The sequence below is a fragment of the Ornithorhynchus anatinus genome, chromosome 14 (genome assembly GCF_004115215.2).
Source record: "Ornithorhynchus anatinus isolate Pmale09 chromosome 14, mOrnAna1.pri.v4, whole genome shotgun sequence".
Classification (NCBI taxonomy): domain Eukaryota; kingdom Metazoa; phylum Chordata; class Mammalia; order Monotremata; family Ornithorhynchidae; genus Ornithorhynchus; species Ornithorhynchus anatinus.
This window is the reverse complement of record NC_041741.1, coordinates 20256869-20276403: the sequence shown is the minus strand read 5'-3', so window position 1 is coordinate 20276403 and position 19535 is coordinate 20256869.

Genomic DNA, 19535 nt, shown 5'->3' with positions numbered 1-19535 from the left:
TGAGAGAGATGACTCAAGGACATTGCCAATGTTACGAGCCTGTGAGGTAGGGAGAATAGTGTTGTTTTCTAGAGTTATGGGAAAGACAGTGGGAGTATAGGGTTTGGGTGGCAATATAAGGAGTTCAGTTTTGGGCATGTTTATTTTGAGGTGTCAAAAGGATATCCAAGAAACTATGTCTTGAAGGCAAGATAAAATGAGAGATTGCATGGAAGGAGAGATGTCAGAGCAGTAGATGTAGAGTTGAGAATCATCTACATAAAGACGGTAAATGAAGTCATGAGAGCGGCTATCCAATCTATTCTATATTGCCAGACTTTAAGACAATGACAGAGTCCAGAAATGCTTTCAAATGTTTTTGAAACACTGACTCAAGAACTGTTTTATGCTGATATCTCTTCCCTGGAAGCACACACACACACCACATGCACAATAGGACATACATGTAATTTTTATCCACTTTGTAGTTTCAGCACAGGGCTTGATTTGACAATATGTCTAAAGAAAACTGAAATTTGGTTCCAGCCCACCCCCTAGTAAAGCTACATCCAAAGAGAGTTTTTGTTAACAAGAAAGAATTTGAAGTTGGCTATGAATTCTGCTCTAGTGCAGTATGCAGTACAATAATAACCTAGATATAGAAACCAGCATAAAAATGCCAGCATGACTTTCGGCAGATTTGAAAATGTAGTATGGCAATGATGGAGTATTAAACTTCAAACTAAGTCTTTAGACTTGAAACCAAGTCTCAAACCAAGTTTCAAACCAAACGGGTCTTTAGACCCGTTGTTTCCAACTTACTCTTTGAAGGTGGTGATCATGTCTACCAATTCTGGTGAATTGTATTCTCCTAACCATATAGTACAGTGCTCTGCACACCATAAGCACTCAAATATACCATTCATTTATTTACTGATATAATAATAATAATAATAATGGTATTTGTTAAGCACTTACTATGTGCGAAGCACTGTTCTAAGTGCTCGGGGGGCATTCAAGGTGATCAGGTTGCTCCACGTGGGGCTCACAGTCTTAATCCCCAGTTTACAGATGAGGAACTTGAGGCACATAGAAGTTAAGTGACTTGCTTACTCCTCTGACTCCCAAGGCGGGCTCTTTCCACTGAGCCACGCTGCTTATGGGTTTAATATAGAAGATTTAGGGGCAGTTTCATTAGCTCCATCTACATCCCCTATTCAGCATCACATGGCAGGACCAGTTAACCAAGGAAACATCCAGCTCATCAGCACTGAAGTAATGATTACAGAAATATAGCTCTGCTGCACAGGAAACATAAGACTGGATAACAGCAGGGTACATAGGCAGTTGCTGTTTGGTGAATAGAAAGAAGGCATATATACATCAGGAAGGTAGAATGAACTGTATAAAGGCATAATCCAGCTTCAATCCCTGCAAAATATCAGTGGTCTGTCAGGAGACTGGTAAAATGGGTTCAAAGACCGGCATACCGGGAAGTAGGTTCAAAAACAAAGACAGACCCTGTAAGACACAAGCTTATCAATGTCTGCCATTAATGTCTATGAACCCTGCTTTATTCCACTTTCCCAAGAGCTTACTACAGGTCTATGCACACAGTAGTTGCTCAATACCACACTGACTGATTGATAATGAAGCAAGGAGCTATCTGTAAGTGTAAACAATGTACTTGATCACATATCAATCTTTTCAGCCACTCTCAGACATAGAAAGGATACTGCTCTCAGAAACATCATCTTCAAAAACCACCTACGCATGTGTGTGTCCATGTTTGAATATAATTGCTATTTTGACATTTATTAAGTGCAAACATGTGCTAGGAGCTGGGATAGCAAAAGGATAATCAAGTTGAGCATAGTTCTTGTCTCACATGGGCCTCTCAGTCTAAGAAGAAGGGAATTCATGCCCATACACACATATACATATAAATGTACAGACATACACCTATACCAATGTATAAACAGCCTGTGTGTGACACACATCTCTACTAGTATATAAATAACATGTGTGTGTGTTTGTGTGTGGGTGTGTGTGTGTGTTTCTTAGAGCAGCCGAGGCAGAGAAGCTTTCAATTGTCGAGGCCCTGGGTTGGAGAGGAAATGGAGAGCACAGAGTGCCTGGAGATAACTTTTTCCAAGTGGTTTTGTCCCTGTCTGTACCTGGTTAATGAAGGGCATGGGGGAAAGTATGACATACCCCACCATGGCAAGTATGACAGCTGGCACTGCCAAGCTAGAGAGCAAGAGAGCCTCTCATGGGCTGGGGTGGAAGCCTGTGATCTCGGGGTGAAGCTGCAGAGGGTGAACCTGCCAGGTTGGCTTAGTAGGGGCAAGGAGGTCTTTCTTTCCCCAGCTCATGAAATGTTGCATTCCAAAAAAAAGACTATGAAATATTTAAAACTAGCAGTTTTCTTATGTCCTGCCTTCTTTCCCCTCTGCCCTTGCCCAGGTCCCTGTCTCACTGCCGGAAGACTTTTAACAGACTCTCAGTAGGAAAATAGAGCTATTGCCAGGTGTAACCTTGTCAATTGACTTTTACCAGGTGATCCCACCTTTGGACTGAGAAAAAAGAAGTAAACATTACTGGGTGGTCAGAGACCTAGCAGTTCTTCTGTCTGCTTGCTCTCTGACCATTTCAGCTGGCCTTAGAGAAGCTTTCAGAGAATCCTATTATCACCTAATGACATCACATGTCACCCCAAGTGAAGATGTTACATAACAAACATTGCTTCAGTCTGTTGTTCTGATTGTATATCAGGATCACATTGTGCTGCTACAGGAGGGAGGGTGGCCTAGTAGTAAGTGCACAAGACTTTGCGGTAGAGGGCCAGTGTCCTATTCCCAGCTGTACCATTAGGCTGGCTATGAGATCTTGGATAAGTTACTCTATTTATCTATGCCTCAGTTCCCTAACCTGGACAGTGGAGATAAACAACCTGTTCTCCTGCTCTCTTGAACGGTGACCCCCATGAGATGATGATGATGATGATGGTATTTGTTAAGTGCTTACAATGTGCCAAGTACTGTTCTAAGTGCTGGGGTAAATACAAAGTCATCAGGTTGTCCCACATGGGGCTCACAGGCTTCATCCCCATTTTACAGATGAGGTAACTGAGGCATAGGGAAGTTAAGTGACTTGCCCAAGGTCACACAGCTGACAAGTGGGAGAGCAGGGATTAGAACCTATGACCTCTGTCTCCCATATGGGGCAGGGACTGTGTCTGATCTGATTACCTTGTACATACTCAGGTGCTTGCATTTATGAAATAACATTATAGTTATTGTTATTAAATTTTATATATAGCTGGTGTTAATTGAACTGGTTTAGAAATCATATGTATCTCCTGTGTTTATGCCCAGGCCTCACAGTGTAAAGAAGTTTGAACATTGCAATTGTCCTTTGGATCTTCAGTTTGACAGCTTCAATGAAGAGAATGAGGACCCCATGAGGACAATGGGGACATCATGGGACAATGGGGGTGGGAGGAACCCCATGGTGACAATGGTGATCCCATGTGGACAGTGGCCCCAAAGACTCAGCATCTTGGGGTGATGCTATTAACTTCACCCTCAATATTTTGGGCAGGAGAAATAAACAAAGCTAACCTTCCTGCTTCTTGTATCCAGAAAGGAATCAAAGGTGGAACTGAGATAGTGTTTGTGATGTTACTGGGGATTTTCAGCCCTGAATCTGGGCTGAAATTGCCCCCATAGTGACTCTATGAGCCTCCCAGACCCACATCATATCCTTAATCCTAAATCCCTCTATTATTATTATGTTTATTGAGCGATTAATAATGTTGGTATTTGTTAAGCGCTTACTATGTGCCGAGCACTGTTCTAAGCGCTGGGATAGACACAGGGTAATCAGGTTGTCCCACGTGAGGCTCACAATTAATCCCCATTTTACAGATGGGGTAACTGAGGCACAGAGAAGTGAAGTGACTTGCCCACAGTCACACAGCTGACAAGTGGCAGAGCCAGGAGTCGAACCCATGACCTCTGACTCCGAAGCCCAGGCTCTTTCCACTGAGCCACGCTGATTACTATGTGTCAAGCACTGTTCTAAGCACTGGGGTAGATACAAGGTAATTGGGTTGAACAGAGTCCCTGTCTCAAATAGGGCTCACAGTCTTAATCCTCATTTTCCAGGTGCGGTAACTGAGACACAGAGAAGTGAAGCGACTTGCCCAAGTTCACATAGCAGACAAGTGTTAGAGCTGAAATTAGAACCTAGGTAGTCTGACTCCCAGACCTCTATTTCTTCCCTTCCTTCAACCAGACAGTTGAGAGCTCTGCATGGCACACCCCAAATCCTTGCAACTCCATACTGTTACCACCTCTCATCTGAAGCCCAGGTGCCTCCTTGAAGGTGAGATGATCTTTTGGGGACTAGCTGGTTATCAGAAATTCTCAGAGAAAACATTCTGGTCCACAGCTTCCTGAGTTCAGATCTTTTCCTGGCACCCAGAGCTTCACATACAGAAGAGGATATCTACATATCTTTAATTTATTTATTTATATTAATGTCTGTATCCCCCTCTAGAATTTAAGCTCATTGTGGGCAGATAATATGTCTGTTTATTGTTATTTTTTACTCTTCTAAACACTTTAGTGTTATACTGCGCTCTCCTAAGCACTTAGTAGAGTGCTCTGCACACAGTAAGCACTCAATAAATATGATTGACTGACTGACTGACTCCAGCCCTTCCACAGGCTGATACCAAAATCAGGGATCTTAATAATATTTAAGAGTCTTCTTGCATGCAATTTTTAATCAGGTTACAAATAAACATTTTTGGTTCATAAAGCCTTTCCCTAGATCATTATCAATGGTACTGAACTAAGAGCTTGGGAGAATTCGATAGAAGAGAGTTGGTAGACATGTTCCCTACCCACAACAAGATTATAGTCCAGAGGGAGAGGTAAGCATTGATATAAAGAAATCATTTATACTATATAATTAATGGATATATGCATAAATGTTGTGCGGTTGAGAGGGGTGAATATCAAATGACACAAGTGCGAAAATGATGCAAAAGGGAGAGGGAGCTGGGGAAAAGAGAGCTTAACTAGGGAAAGCCTCTTGAAGTAGATGTGACCTTAATAAGATTTTGAAGGTGGAGAGAGTCATGGTCTGGCAGTGGAGGGAGTTCCGGGTTGTGTAAAGGGGGTCTGCAGCATGATAGATGAGATGGGAGCACAATGAGTAAGCTGGTGATACAAGAGTGAAGTGTGAATGCTGGCCTATAACATGAGAACAGTGAGGGAAGGTAGGAGTAGTGAGCTGATTGAATGCTTTAAAGTCCATGGTAAGAAGTTTTATTTTGATGCGGTGGTTGCCCCTTCCCTTCTTCCCTCCCTAACCTCCACTGTCAATTATTCACTCTCTAATGGCTTCTCCTTATTGCTTTCAAACATGCTCATGTATCCTCTAGACTAAAAAAATCCACCCTTCACCCCATGGCTCTCTCCAGTTATCACCCCATCTCTCTTTTGCCATTCATCTCCAGACTCATTGAGTGAGTTGACTACACCTGCTGTTTCCACTTCCTTTCATTTAATTCTCTCTTTGACCCCATCCAATCTGGATTCTGTCCCCCTTCATTCCACAGACACTGCTCTCTCAAAGGTCAACAATGATCTCCTTCTCACCAAAGCCAATGGCCTCTACTCCATCCTAATCCTTCTCAAACTCTCAGCTGCCGTTGACATTGTAGACCAGCCCTTTCTCCTGGAAATATTATCCAACCTTGGCTTGAATGACACTGTCCGGGTTCTCCTCCTATCTCTCTGGCCACTCTTACTTTTTCTCTTTGGTAAGCTCATCCTCTGCCTCCCTCCCCCTGTATGTGGGATACCCTCAAGGCTCAGTCCTGGGTACCATTCTATTCTCCATTTACACCCATTTGCTTGGAGCCTTTATTTAAGAATAATAATAATAATGTTGATATTTGTTAAGTGCTTACTATGTGCAGAGCACTGTTCTAAGCGCTGGGGTAGACACAAGGGAATCAGGTTGTCCCACGTGGGGCTCACAGTCTTAATCCCCATTTTACAGATGAGACAACTGAGGCACAGAGAAGTGAAGTAACTTGTTCATTCATTTATTCATTCAATAGTATTTATTGAGCGTTTACTATGTGCAGAGCACTGTACTAAGCGCTTGGGATGAACAAGTCGGCAATAGATAGAGACAGTCCCTGCCGTTTGATGGGCTTACAGTCTAATCGGGGGAGACGGACAGACAAGAACAATGGCAATAAACAGCGTCAAGGGGAAGAACATCTCGTAAAAACAATGGCAACTAAATAGAATCAAGGCGATGTACAATTCATTAACAAAATAAATAAGGTAGCGAAAATATATACAGTTGAGCGGACGAGTACAGTGCTGTGGGGATGGGAAGGGAGAGGTGGAGGAGCAGAGGGAAAAGGGGAAAATGAGGCTTTAGCTGCGGAGAGGTAAAGGGGGGATGGCAGAGGGAGTAGAGGGGGAAGAGGAGCTCAGTCTGGGAACGCCTCTTGGAGGAGGTGATTTTTAAGTAGGGTTTTGAAGAGGGAAAGAGAATCAGTTTGGCGGAGGTGAGGAGGGAGGGCGTTCCAGGACCGCGGGAGGACGTGACCCAGGGGTCGATGGCGGGATAGGCGAGACCGAGGGACGGTGAGGAGGTGGGCGGCAGAGGAGCGGAGCGTGCGGGGTGGGCGGTAGAAAGAGAGAAGGGAGGAGAGGTAGGAAGGGGCAAGGTGATGGAGAGCCTTGAAGCCTAGAGTGAGGAGTTTTTGTTTGGAGCGGAGGTTGATAGGCAACCACTGGAGTTGTTTAAGAAGGGGAGTGACATGCCCAGATCGTTTCTGCAGGAGGATGAGCCGGGCAGCGGAGTGAAGAATAGACCGGAGCGGGGCGAGAGAGGAGGAAGGGAGGTCAGAGAGAAGGCTGACACGGTAGTCTAGCCGGGATATAACGAGAGCCCGTAACAGTAAGGTAGCCGTTTGGGTGGAGAGGAAAGGGCGGATCTTGGCAATATTGTATAGGTGAAACCGGCAGGTCTTGGTAACAGATAGGATGTGTGGGGTGAACGAGAGGGACGAGTCAAGGATGACACCGAGATTGCGGGCCTGAGAGACGGGAAGGATGGTCGTGCCATCCATGGTGATAGAGAAGTCTGGGAGAGGACCGGGTTTGGGAGGGAAGATAAGGAGCTCAGTCTTGCTCATGTTGAGTTTTAGGTGGCGGGCCGACATCCAGGTGGAGACGTCCTGGAGGCAGGAGGAGATGCGAGACTGAAGGGAGGGGGAGAGGACGGGGCGGAGATGTAGATCTGCGTGTCATCTGCGTAGAGATGGTAGTCAAAGCCGTGAGAGCGAATGAGTTCACCGAGGGAGTGAGTGTAAATGGAGAACAGAAGAGGGCCAAGAACTGACCCTTGAGGAACTCCAACAGTTAAAGGATGGGAGGGGGAGGAGGCTCCAGCGAAGGAGACCGAGAATGACCGGCCAGAGAGGTAAGAGGAGAACCAGGAGAGGACAGAGTCCGTGAAGCCAAGGTGAGATAAGGTATGGAGGAGGAGGGGATGGTCGACAGTGTCAAAGGCAGCAGAGAGGTCAAGGAGGATTAGAATGGAGTAGGAGCCATTGGATTTGGCAAGAAGGAGGTCACGGGTGACCTTAGAGAGAGCAGTCTCGGTAGAGTGGAGGGGACGGAAGCCAGATTGGAGGGGGTCTAGGAGAGAATGGGAGTTAAGGAATTCTAGGCATCGATTGTAGATGACTCGTTCTAGGATTTTGGAAAGGAAGGGTAGTAGGGAGATAGGACGATAACTGGAGGGAGAAGTGGGGTCAAGAGCGGTTTTTTTTAGGATGGGGGAGAGCCCACAGTCACATAGCTGACAAGTGGCAGAGTCGGAATTCGAACCCATGACCTCTGACTCCAAAGCCCGGGCTCTTGCCACAGAGCCATGTTGCTCCCATGGCTTCAACTACCATCTCTATGTGGATGATTCCCAAATTGTCATCTTCAGTGCTGTTCTCTCTCCCTCTCTGAAGTTTCCTCCTGTCTCCAGGACATATCTCCTTGGTGTCATGAGCCCCAACTGAGATCTTTGCTCTACCTGGTCTTCCCCAGGCTACTGAAGATTCAACTCACCCAGATTCCTGCTCCCCTGGGGTGAGATCTGTGGATTCACCTCCTCCAGATTCCTGGTTCCCTGGGGCAAGATCCATGGATTCATCTCCACCAGATTCCTGATCCCCTGAGGCGAGATCCATGGATTCACCTCACCCACTGGGCAGCTGTAATTAACTGGGAGCTCCTACTGGATCAGTCACTTGCTGACTAGTTCAAAATTAAACCAAACCACCACTATATAAAGCGGAAAGTTTTATTCCATACTTAATCTAATTAGACGGGGTAAAATTCACACACACACACACACACACACACACACCCATTGCAGTAAACTTAGTTACCTGCCTGACTGTTTGCTCCAAGTCTGTGAAGATGGTCACACATTGGAGCGGTTCTAGGAGTCTGGTTGCTAACAGCATGTCATCCTGGCTCCAGTATTCGGTAATAATGATGTGCCAAACGCTGTTCTAACCACAGGACCACGGAGGTGTTTCCCAGAGGCCAAAATAGACATCTCAGTGCATTTTTTAGATGGTTTGGCCACCACCCAGGGGCCAGCTCTTTCCCCTTTTCATCGACTCATGGCAGTTGTTTCGGGGGCGGGGTGGGGTCATGGCGGGGGCCCTGATTCACTGCTCTGATTGCCTGGTCTCAAGCCTGTTTCTGGGGAAAATTCCAGGGGGGATAGCTACCCATCCTGCCGCACTTACTCCATGGGTTATCTCTGCAAGAAGCACCTGGCTGTCTTTCTCCTGCCAGACAGCAAGGCAATTCAGTTCCACCTCAAACTCCCCTACAAAACAATTCCAATTCTCCTCAAATTCCTCAGCAATACAAGTCTTCTTCAAACTCTCAATTTCCTCCTATGCTATTGTTGCTCATAGGGTCAAAGAACGCTATCTTATAAAATGGCTTCTGTGTTACAAGATGGATTCACTCTTGGTCACCATATTTGGATGTCCTGCTGACACCTCCGACTTAACATGACTGAAACAGACCTCATTATCTTCCGAGCCAAACTGTCCTCCTTATGATTTTCCCATTATTATAGATAGCACCACCATCCTCCCTGTCTCATAAGCCCATAACCTTGGCATTTTCTTTGACTCATCTCTCATATTCACAACCTTCACAACATTGTTAAAATCCACCCTTTCCTCTCCATCCATACTGCTATTACATTAATCCCAGCACTTATCCTATTCTGTCTTAAATACTGCATTAGCCTCCTTGTTGTCATCCATGCCTGCTGTCCGTCTTCACTCCAATCCATACCTTCCTCTGATGCTCAGATCATTTTTCTACAAAACTACTCAGCCCACATTTCCCCACTCCTAAAGAACTTCCAGCGGTTGCCCATCCACTTGAAACTTCTTCCAACTGACTTCATAGCATTCAATCACCTTTCCACGTCCTACCTTAACTCTCCGATTTCCTTCTACAGTCCAGCCCACACACTTCGCTACTCACTGGACCTCAATCTGGTCTATCCCACAACTGTCATCTTGCCCACATCCTGCCTCTGGTCTGGAAAGTCCCACCTCCTCTTATCGGACAGATGATCACTCTCCCTATGTTCAAAGCCTTACTAAAGCTACATCTCTGGCAAAATATCTTCCCTGACTAAACCCTTATTTCCTTATCTCCTACTTCCTACACAGAAGCCCTTGAACTTGAATTTGCACTCTTTATTCACTTATCCCTCAGCCCCATAGCACTTACTAACATATCTGTAATATATTCATATCAATGTCTGCTTCCCCTTCTAGACTGTGTTTGTTATGGGCAAAGAACATGTCTACCAACTCCATTATATTGTACTCTTTCAAGTCCTTCTTACAGTGTGCCGCTCACATTAAGTGCTCGATAAGTATGATTGATTAATTAATTTACCAGCATGGTAGCCATTTGAAAAGAGAGAAGTGAGTAGGAGAGGGTGTGGGTGGGAAGATAAGGAGTTCTATTTTGGTCAGTGTATTGTACTTTTCCAAATGCATAGTGTAGTGCTCTGCACACAGTAAGTACTCAGTAAATATGATTGAATGAATGATTGAATGTATGAAGGTGTAGGCATGATATACAGGTAGAGATGTCCTAAAGGCAAGAGGAAATGCAAGAGACTGTAGAAAAGGAGAGGTCAGGGCTGGAGTTATAGATTTGGGAGTCGTCTGTATAAATATGATAGTTGAAGCTGTGGAAGTGAATGAGTTCTCCAAGGGAGTAGGTGGAGAAGGAGAATAGAAGGGTAACCAGAGCTAAACTTTGAGGGAACCCCAGTATCAGAGGGAGGGAGGTAGAGGAGTAGTTTGCAGAAGACACTGAGAAAGAGTGGTCAGAGAGAAAGGAGGAGAACCAGGAGAGGACAATGTCAATGAAGTCAAGTTTGGCTGAAATTTCTTAGAGAGAGTAATAGTCAAAGTGTTGAAAGCAGTCAAGAGGTCTAGGTTGATTAGGTTAGAGTAGAGACTGTCAGATTTACAGTGGTCTGTTTCCATGGAGTGAAAGGGGCAGAAACCAATAGTAAATCTAATATTTCCCCCTACACCCAGGTTTCTTTGAAGTTTCCCCTAGGTGTTCCAAGACTTAATATCCTCTGGATCTTCCCCCACTTCTCTCGGGGCATCCCAGGTTTCTGTCTCATCCTCTCTGAGTCCTTTGGATGCCAGAGATGGTCTGTGCTATTCTTTACCCTCAGGGACAGGAGGCTTACTTCACCAGAACCATACTCCTGTACCCTAAACCTTTCATATATTCTAATCTTCACCCAGGATCCCTAATCCCTCCCTGGGTCCTTCTAAGGTCACACCTTAGAACCTCGCTTAAGCCTCGCTCTCCCAGAAACACAGCTCAAGTCCACTTACCTCCAAAATGGCTGAGTCTTCCCTGTTCCTAAGCTACCTCTCCCAACCAGGCCTATCACAAGCCCTCCTTCTGATTGGCTTAGTTCCAAGCTAATTCCATACAAAACACTGTAACAGCTTTATTAAACTTTTCTCAGGGAGGGGCACCCAGAAATCCCTCTTTGATATTTTTCTTCCCCCTTCTATGTGAGAAGGCTAATTGGAGTGACCAACACACTGACTCTATTCCTTGCCCTCTGCTGGGAGACTTCAGCAGCTGGCCTGTCCTGAAGAACTGTGGACTTCCCATTGTCCTCAGCAGACTGCAGGGCAAGGCAGACCTGCTCCTATCACTGGCCCTGCTACCCCTGATAGTGAACTGCCTCTTTTACACTTCCAGCAGTTAGGATAAGCAGTAGCCCTGTGGTGGGCCAACCAAGCCAGAATCTCTGTGCAGGGTTAACACAGTGGGTAAGGATGTATATGGCTCTCCGCATAAGCACAAGAGAGGGCAGTGAGTGTGCCCTGATCTTGGCATGTGAGGCCAGTGAGCAGAGAACAATACATCTCCCCAGTGTGGGGAGGGTAAAGAGGACATGGAGGTTAGAACCACTTCCTGCCCAGAAATCTGATGATGCTGAGCCAGGTGGGGCTGTAGATCCTGGAAGAAGATGAGGAGGGGGTGAGATGGCAAAAACACATCATGCCAGCTAATTTTCCATCAACTGGGTGCCGGTACCTACTGTGTAGTGGCCCCTAGGAGAGTGATATGATGAAGATGATCATGACTGCATCAGCCTCCTTGCTGACCTCCCAGCCTCCTGCCTCTCCCCACTCCAGTCTATACTTCACTCTGCTGCCCGGATCATTTTTCTACAAAAGCATTCAGGACACGTCATCCCATTCCTCAAAAAAACTATAGCCCTTCCACCTCCACATCAAACAAAAACTCCTCACCTTTGGCTTTAAAGCACTCCATCATCTTGGCCACTCCTACTTCACCTCACTACTCTCCTACTACAACCTAACTCACACACTTCACTCCTCTAATGCTAACCTTCTCACTTTGCCTCGATCTTGCCTGGCTTGGGAGTCAGAGGTCAGGGGTTAGAATCCCAGCTCTGCCACTTGGCAGCTGTGTGACTGTGGGCAAGTCACTTAACTTCTCTGGGCCTCAGTTACCTCATCTGTAAAATGGGGATTAACTGTGAGCCTCACATGGGACAGCCTGATTACCCTGTATCTACCCCAGAGCTTAGAACAGTGCTCTGGACATAGTAAGTGCTTAACAAATGCCAACATTATTATTATTGCCTATCTGGCCACTGACCCCTGACCCACATCCTACCCCTGCTCTGGAATGCCTTTCCTCCTCATATCCAACAGACAATTCCTCTCCCACCATTAAAGTCTTATTGAAGACATACCTCCTCCAAGAGGCCTTCCTTGACTAAACACCCCCACCTTTCCTCTTCTCCCACTCCTTTCTTCATTGTCCTGGCTTATTCCCCTTTGTTCATTCATTCACTGAATCATATTTATTGAGTGCTTACTGTGTGCAGAGCACTTTACTAAGTATTTGGGAGAGTACAATAAAACAATAAACAGACACATTTTCTGTTCACAATAAGCTCACAGTCTGTGGGGTGGGAGACGGGCATTAATGTAAAAAAATGAATTACAAATATGTACATAAATGCTGTGGGGCTGGGATGGAGGAAGACCCAGAGGAGCAAGTCAGGGCAATGTAGAAGGGAGTGGGAGAAGAGGAAATGGGGAGGCTTAGTTAGAGTTTTTGTTTCATATAGAGGTGGATGGACAACCACTGGAGTTTTTTGAGGACTGGGGTGATGTGTCCTGAATCTTTTTGTAGAAAAATGATCCAAAAGACATAATCTAGAAAAGATGTGACTTCAAAGAAGCTTTGATGAGAGGGAGATTAACTGTGTCAGACTTGAGGAGGGTGGCCATTCCAGGCCAGAGGCAGAACATGGGCAAGGGGTCAGTGGTGAGATAGGCGAGATTGAGGCACAGTAAGAAGGTTAGCATTAGAGGAGTGAAATGTGTGGACTCCGAGTAGGAGAGTAGCAAGGTGAGGTAAGAGGGGGAAAGATGATGGAGTGTTTTAAAGCCAATGGTGAGGAGTTTTTGTTTGATATGGAGGTGGATGGGCAAATGAAGTTTTTTGAAGAATGAAGTAACTTGTTCTGAATGTTTTTGTAGGAAAATGATCTGGGCAGCAGAGTGATGTATGGAATGAAGCCAGGAGGCTGGGAAGTCAGCAAGGAGGCTGATGCAGTAATCCAGGCGAGTTAGGATGAGTGATTGTATTAAAGTGGTAGTGGTTTGGACGGAAAGGAAAGGGAGGATTTTAGCAATGTGAAGGTGGGACTGACATGATTTAGTGATGGACTGAACATGTGGGTTGAATGAGACAAAGGAGTCAAGGATAATTCCAAGGATGGTGAGACAGGAAGGATGATAGTACTGACTATGGTGATGGATAAGTCACAGGGATGATAGGGTTTGGGAGGGAAGATAAGGAGTTCAATCTTTGTTTTTCCCCTTTTTCAGCCCCATAACACTAAGTACATATCTGTAATTTATTTATTGATATCAATGTCTGTCTCCCCTGCTCTAGACTGTAAGCTTTTGTTGGTCTAGGAATGTGTCTGTTTTATTGTTGAATGGTTTTCTCCCTAGTGCTTAATACAGTGCTCAGCACACAGAAAGTGCTCAATAAAGACGACTGAATGAATGAATGAATGAATGAATGATGATAACTATGGACTCTCCTATCAAAAGTAGTAACTGAGCCTCAGTTCAGGGAAGCCACTAAGAATGAGAATCTGAATGAAAGATTTTACTTCAATAGTAGAGACACAGTCTCTAATGTCTTCTTCCATTCCTCTCCCTGATTCCCTTTCTTTTCTTCCTTTACTTTCTCCTTTTCCTCTTCCTCATCTTCTCTTTGCCTCCTCTTTCTTCAGGAGGGCAGCATGGTCTAGTGGATAGACCATGGGCCTGGGAATCAGAAGGATCTGGATTCTAATCCCAGCTCTGCCACTTGTCCATTGTGTGACCTTGGGCAAGTCACTTCAATTCTCAGGGCATCAGTTACCTCATCTATAATATGGGGATGAAGACTATGAGTCCCATGTGGGACAGGAACTGCTTCCAAGATGATTAGATTGTATCCCAATGCTTAGAACAGTGCTTGACATATAGTAAGCAATTAATAAATACCATTATTATTATTATTATTCTCCCTCCCCTCTTTTTCTCTCTTACCCATTTTCTCACAAAGCTCTGCCACAAAATACTCTACCCCTGCTCTCACAATGAAAAGTGATCTCTCCTGCTCTCATCTCTTTGGGTTGAGAGAGTTTCCCAGAGAATCAGAATTTCAGATTCACACCTCTTTCCAGTTCCTCTGCTGCATTCTCCACCAAGGCTGTTTAGAAGACACTGAACAAGACTTGACCTGACGGAACAACCAATCAATCAGCCAATCAATGGCATTTATTTAGCACTTACTATGTGCAGAGCACTGTCCCAAGTGCTTGGGAGAGTACAGTGCAACAGAGTTGGTAGATTCATAACGAGCCCACAAGGAGCTTACAGCCTAGAGAAGGGGACAGATATTACAAAACAATATGATTTTTAAATGGAATCTATTAAACACTTAGTAGGTGTCAAACATTGTTGTATGTGCTGGTGTAGGTACATGTCTAGCAGCTTGGACACAGTCCCTGTCTCACATTAGGCTCACAGTCTATGTAGAAGAGAGTAGGATTTAATCCCCATTTTGCAAATGAGAAAATGGAGGCTCAGAGAAGTTAAGTGTGTTGCCCAAGGATACACAGCAGGCAAGTGGTATCAAGCCAACAAACTGAGAGTAGGTTAGAAGCCCTTCTCCTTGTGCCTCCTTATTGCCTATGCTGTCATCTTTGCAGCAATGTTCCACTGCACTAGACTCTGTCTGAATTTTCATCCTTGTACTTAATACCATGCTTCATTTAGTGCTTTGCATATAGTAGGTACTTGGCATAACTTTCTGCACATAGTAGATTCTCAACAAAGAATATTGAATTCACTTCCTTGAGAAGCAGCTTGGCCTAGTGTATACAGCATGGCCCTAGGAGTCAGGAGGATCTGGGTTCTAATCCTGACTCCACCACGTCTGGGTGTGACCATAGGCAAGTCACTTAACTTCACTGTGCCTCAGGTATCTCATTTGTAAAATATGATGGTATTAATATTATTATGATGCTATTAATGGGGATTAAGACTGTGACTCCTATATAGGACAGGGACTGGGTCGAACCCAAATACCTTGTATCCACTCTAGTACAGTGCCTGGCACATAGTAATTGCTTAAGCAATACCACAATTATTATTATCATTATTATTACCACCCAATCAATCCCCTCCTGTGTAAGCCTCACTCCAACCCATTTCTTGCTGTGCTTGTTCAGTGTTCTTTGTGCAGCACTTTCTCTTCCACAAATTCACACCCTCTCACTGACCCTCACACTCAGGATGGAAAAACCTTGCCTTCCTATTCTACATGCTGTGAGCAGTAGAAGCAGTATGGTTTGGGGCTGGATCCACAGAGTGTGGGAGATGAATTGTTTTTGCCTATGTTTCCTGTAACCATGAGAGCTGGAAGAGCATGTGAGAAAAATACTTTTTGTGCTACAACCTGTTATGATAAATATAAGTAAACTATAATTTACTTTTTAAAAAAATACTTCAATGCCAAACATGGGAATATTAATTAAAAGATGATTCATGTTATGCAAGAGACAGCTAACCTGCTGAAAGTTTTAACAAATATAATAATTTTTCTCTCACATTCAGCCAGCCACTACATCCTATTATAATAACTCTTCCTGTTATTCACAATATTAATAATATTAATAATCATAATGGTATTTGCTAAGTGATATGTCAAGCACCATCTGTTTATCTTTCCTCCACAGTACTTCCTAGATCCACCCTTTACTAACCATCCAAATAGCCACCACCCCAGTCCAATGCTTGTATCAGTTTTTTTCACCTGTCTTCTTGTCTCTTACCTCCAGAGAATCAGAGAATCAGCTTAGACCTTGTCCTGCCCCCACTCTGAGGGGAGTCCATCGGATCAGATGGTGGAGAATCCAGGCCTGGATAGGTAGTCGGACCCTCGGCCTGCTTACAGATCTACAGCTGATTATTTACAAGTCGACGTTTGCTCCCTCTCCAGTCTATTCTGTACTCTGCTTTCCAGGTCACCTTTTTAAGCCAAAGTTTGAGAAGCACTGTGGCCTAGTGTAAAGAGCAGGGGCCTGGGATTCAGGAGATCTAGGTTCTATTCCCAGCAATGCCACTTGTCTTCTGTGTGACTTTGGGCTAGTCACTTAACTTCTCTGTGCCTCAATTAATCAATCAATAGTATTTATTGAACACTTACTGGGTGCTAAATTCTTGGGCGAGTACAATATAACAAAATTGGTAGACATGTTCCTTTTCCACAAGGGACTTGCAATCTAGAGGACAAGCTTTCAGTACAGAGCATCAGTTTCCTCATCTGTAAAATGGCGATTAAATACCTGTTCTTCCTTCCTCTTTGACTGTGAGCCCAATGTGGGACAAGGACTGTGTCTGAACTGATTATCTTAACAAATAATTCAGGTATTAAAGTTTGTCATACTATGTTCCTTCTTCTCAAAAACCTCCAATGGTAACTCATGTCTCTCTACATTAAGAATCTCCACCAGCAATCTTCTTCCAATGCATCTGTTCTAGTCAAACTGATCTTCCTGATCTCAGTCTTCACTCTGATCACACCCAATTCCTTACATCTTTTCCCTGCCTGGAACTTCCTCCACTTAATAATAATAATAATGTTGGTATTTGTTAAGCGCTTACTATGTGCCGAGCACTGTTCTAAGCGCTGGGGTAGACATAGGGGAATCAGGTTGTCCCACGTGGGGCTCACAGTCTTAATCCCCATTTTACAGATGAGGGAACTGAGGCACGGAGAAGTTAAGTGACTTGCCCACAGTCACACAGCCGACAAGTGGCAGAGCTGGGATTCGAACTCATGAGCCCTGACTCCAAAGCCCGTGCTCTTTCCACTGAGCCACGCTGCTTCTCCTACTTGTAAATGCACCCATCTCTCCATTTTCAAAACACTCTGTTATTCCACTTAACTGAGGAAATTTTCTTTGTTTTCCACACTTCCAGGTAGTACAGTATCAACCTAACAGCCATCCTTAGCACTTAAGTATCTTTTCATGCTTTATTAATATAGTCTTTATGTATTCATCTTTCTTACTCTTGCTTATGGAAGTTTCATTTTTGTTCTCATTCCTGCTCCCTCTGTTTATAAATAATTTGTACCGTCCTGCCTCCTCTATTAGATTAAAATCCCCTTGAGGGAAGGGACAATATCTTTTACTTATATTCTCCCAAGTGCTTTGTTTAGTGCTCTAACCATGGTATTTGTCCAATAAATAGACTTAATTGATTGATTCAATTCTAGGTTAAAAACGACAAGATAATCTAGGAAAGAAAATTAGATTGAGAAAACTCTATTTTGCAGAATCCCAGAGAGAGGTTTCTTGCTTAACAAAGACAAATATCTCAATCAATCCATCAACAACATTAATTGAACACTTACTTAGTGCAGAGCACTACACTAAGCATTTGGGAGAGTTCAATACAATAGACTTGGTAGATGAAATCAGATGGCGAAGCCCAGATAGTCAAGACCAAGGACAAATGCATAGCTCTCTGTGGCGATAAACAGTCTCTAGTTAAGGTGAGGGACCCTCTAAATTTGTATTTAGGGGAAAAGAGCTATGTGGGAGAATGTAGGTACTTCTGTTGTGATATCAGAACTGGACCCACATAATTTACTCTGGCCTTTCTAGAGCCAGGAATCAGCCATTTTATAGAATCCTAAGCCCTGATACAGTCTCTAGATTCTAAGCTCCTTGTGAGCAGGAAACGTATCTACCAACCCTGTTATATGTTCTCTCCCAAGCATTTAAGTCACTGCTTGGGCAAGTACAGTGAGAACTTAATATATACAATTGTTTGATTGATTGATTGATCAGCTAGTGTGGGACATCTGACATTGGAACCACTACCTGCTGCCTGCCAGGTCACCAAGAACTCATTCTGGAGCTGCCCCAGCCACCTCAGAGACATCTGATATTGGAACCACTATCTGCTGATTGCTGAGTCCCAGAATACTCACTCCTGAGTTCTTGGGGCCAAGAACCATCCATTGTACAGAGAACTGAGTGCTGATAAGCCAACCCAGGGACTGCTGACATCAAACCTCTTTCTGCTGCCCAATGGAACAAAGAAAACTCATTCCAGAGCTGCCTCAGCCTGACCAATGAGATCTAACATAGGAACCACTCCCTGCTGCCTTTCGGAACACAGAGAACTCACTTCTGATTCATTCATTCATTCAATTGTATTTGTTGAGCACTTACTATGTGCAGAGCACTGTACTAAGCTCTTTGGAGAGTACAGTACGACAATAAATGGGCACATTCCCTGACCACAACGATCTTACAGTCGAGCGTGGGAGATGGACATTAATATGAATAAATAAATTACAGATATGTGCATAAGTGCCGTGGTGCTCAGAGTGAGTGGGGAATAAAGGGATCAAGTCAGGGTGATGCAGAAGGGAGTGGGAGAAGAGGATAGGTGGGGTCAGTCAGGGAAGGCCTCTTGGAGGAGATGTGCCTTCAATAAGGCTTTGAGGTAAGCCTTTAAAGTAAGTGCTCAATAAATATATTTGAATGAATGAATGAATTAATTAATTAATGACATGGGGTAGAGTAACTGCTTGTTAGGTTTGAGGAGGGAGGGTGTTCCGGGCCAGAGGTGGTGAAATAGATGAGAGGGATAGGCAGTGAAATAGATGAGATCGAGGTACAGTGAGAAGGTTAGCATTAGAGGAATGAAGTATGTGGGCTGCGATGTGGTAGGAGAGTAGCTAGGTGAGATAGGCAGGGCACGGCGATTGAGCTCCTGGAGAAATGTCCATTCCTTCATCATCTTAGACCTTGTCCTGCCCCCACTCTGAGGGGAGTCCATCGGATCAGATGGTGGAGAATCCAGGCCTGGATAGGTAGTCGGACCCTCGGCCTGCTTACAGATCTACAGCTGATTATTTACAAGTCGACGTTTGCTTATTTACTCTGATAAATTCCCCTCTCCGGTAGTGACTGGATGTGTTCCTTCAGCGTGGCTTAGCAGAAAGAGCACGGGCTTGGGAGTCAGAGGTGGTGGGTTCTAATCCCTGCTCTGCCGATTGTCAGATGTGTTACTTTGGGCAAGTCACTTAACTTCTCTGTGCCTCAGTCACCTCATCTGCAAAAATGGGGATTAAGACAGTGAGCCCCAAGGGGGACAACATGACTACTTTGTATCTACCCCAGCCCTTAGAACAGTGCTTGGCACATAGTAAGCACTTAATAAATACCATAATAATAATTATTATTTACCTGGAAGGACCTCAATCAACCCTGAAATTATTCACCAGAAACACCAGATTAAGCTG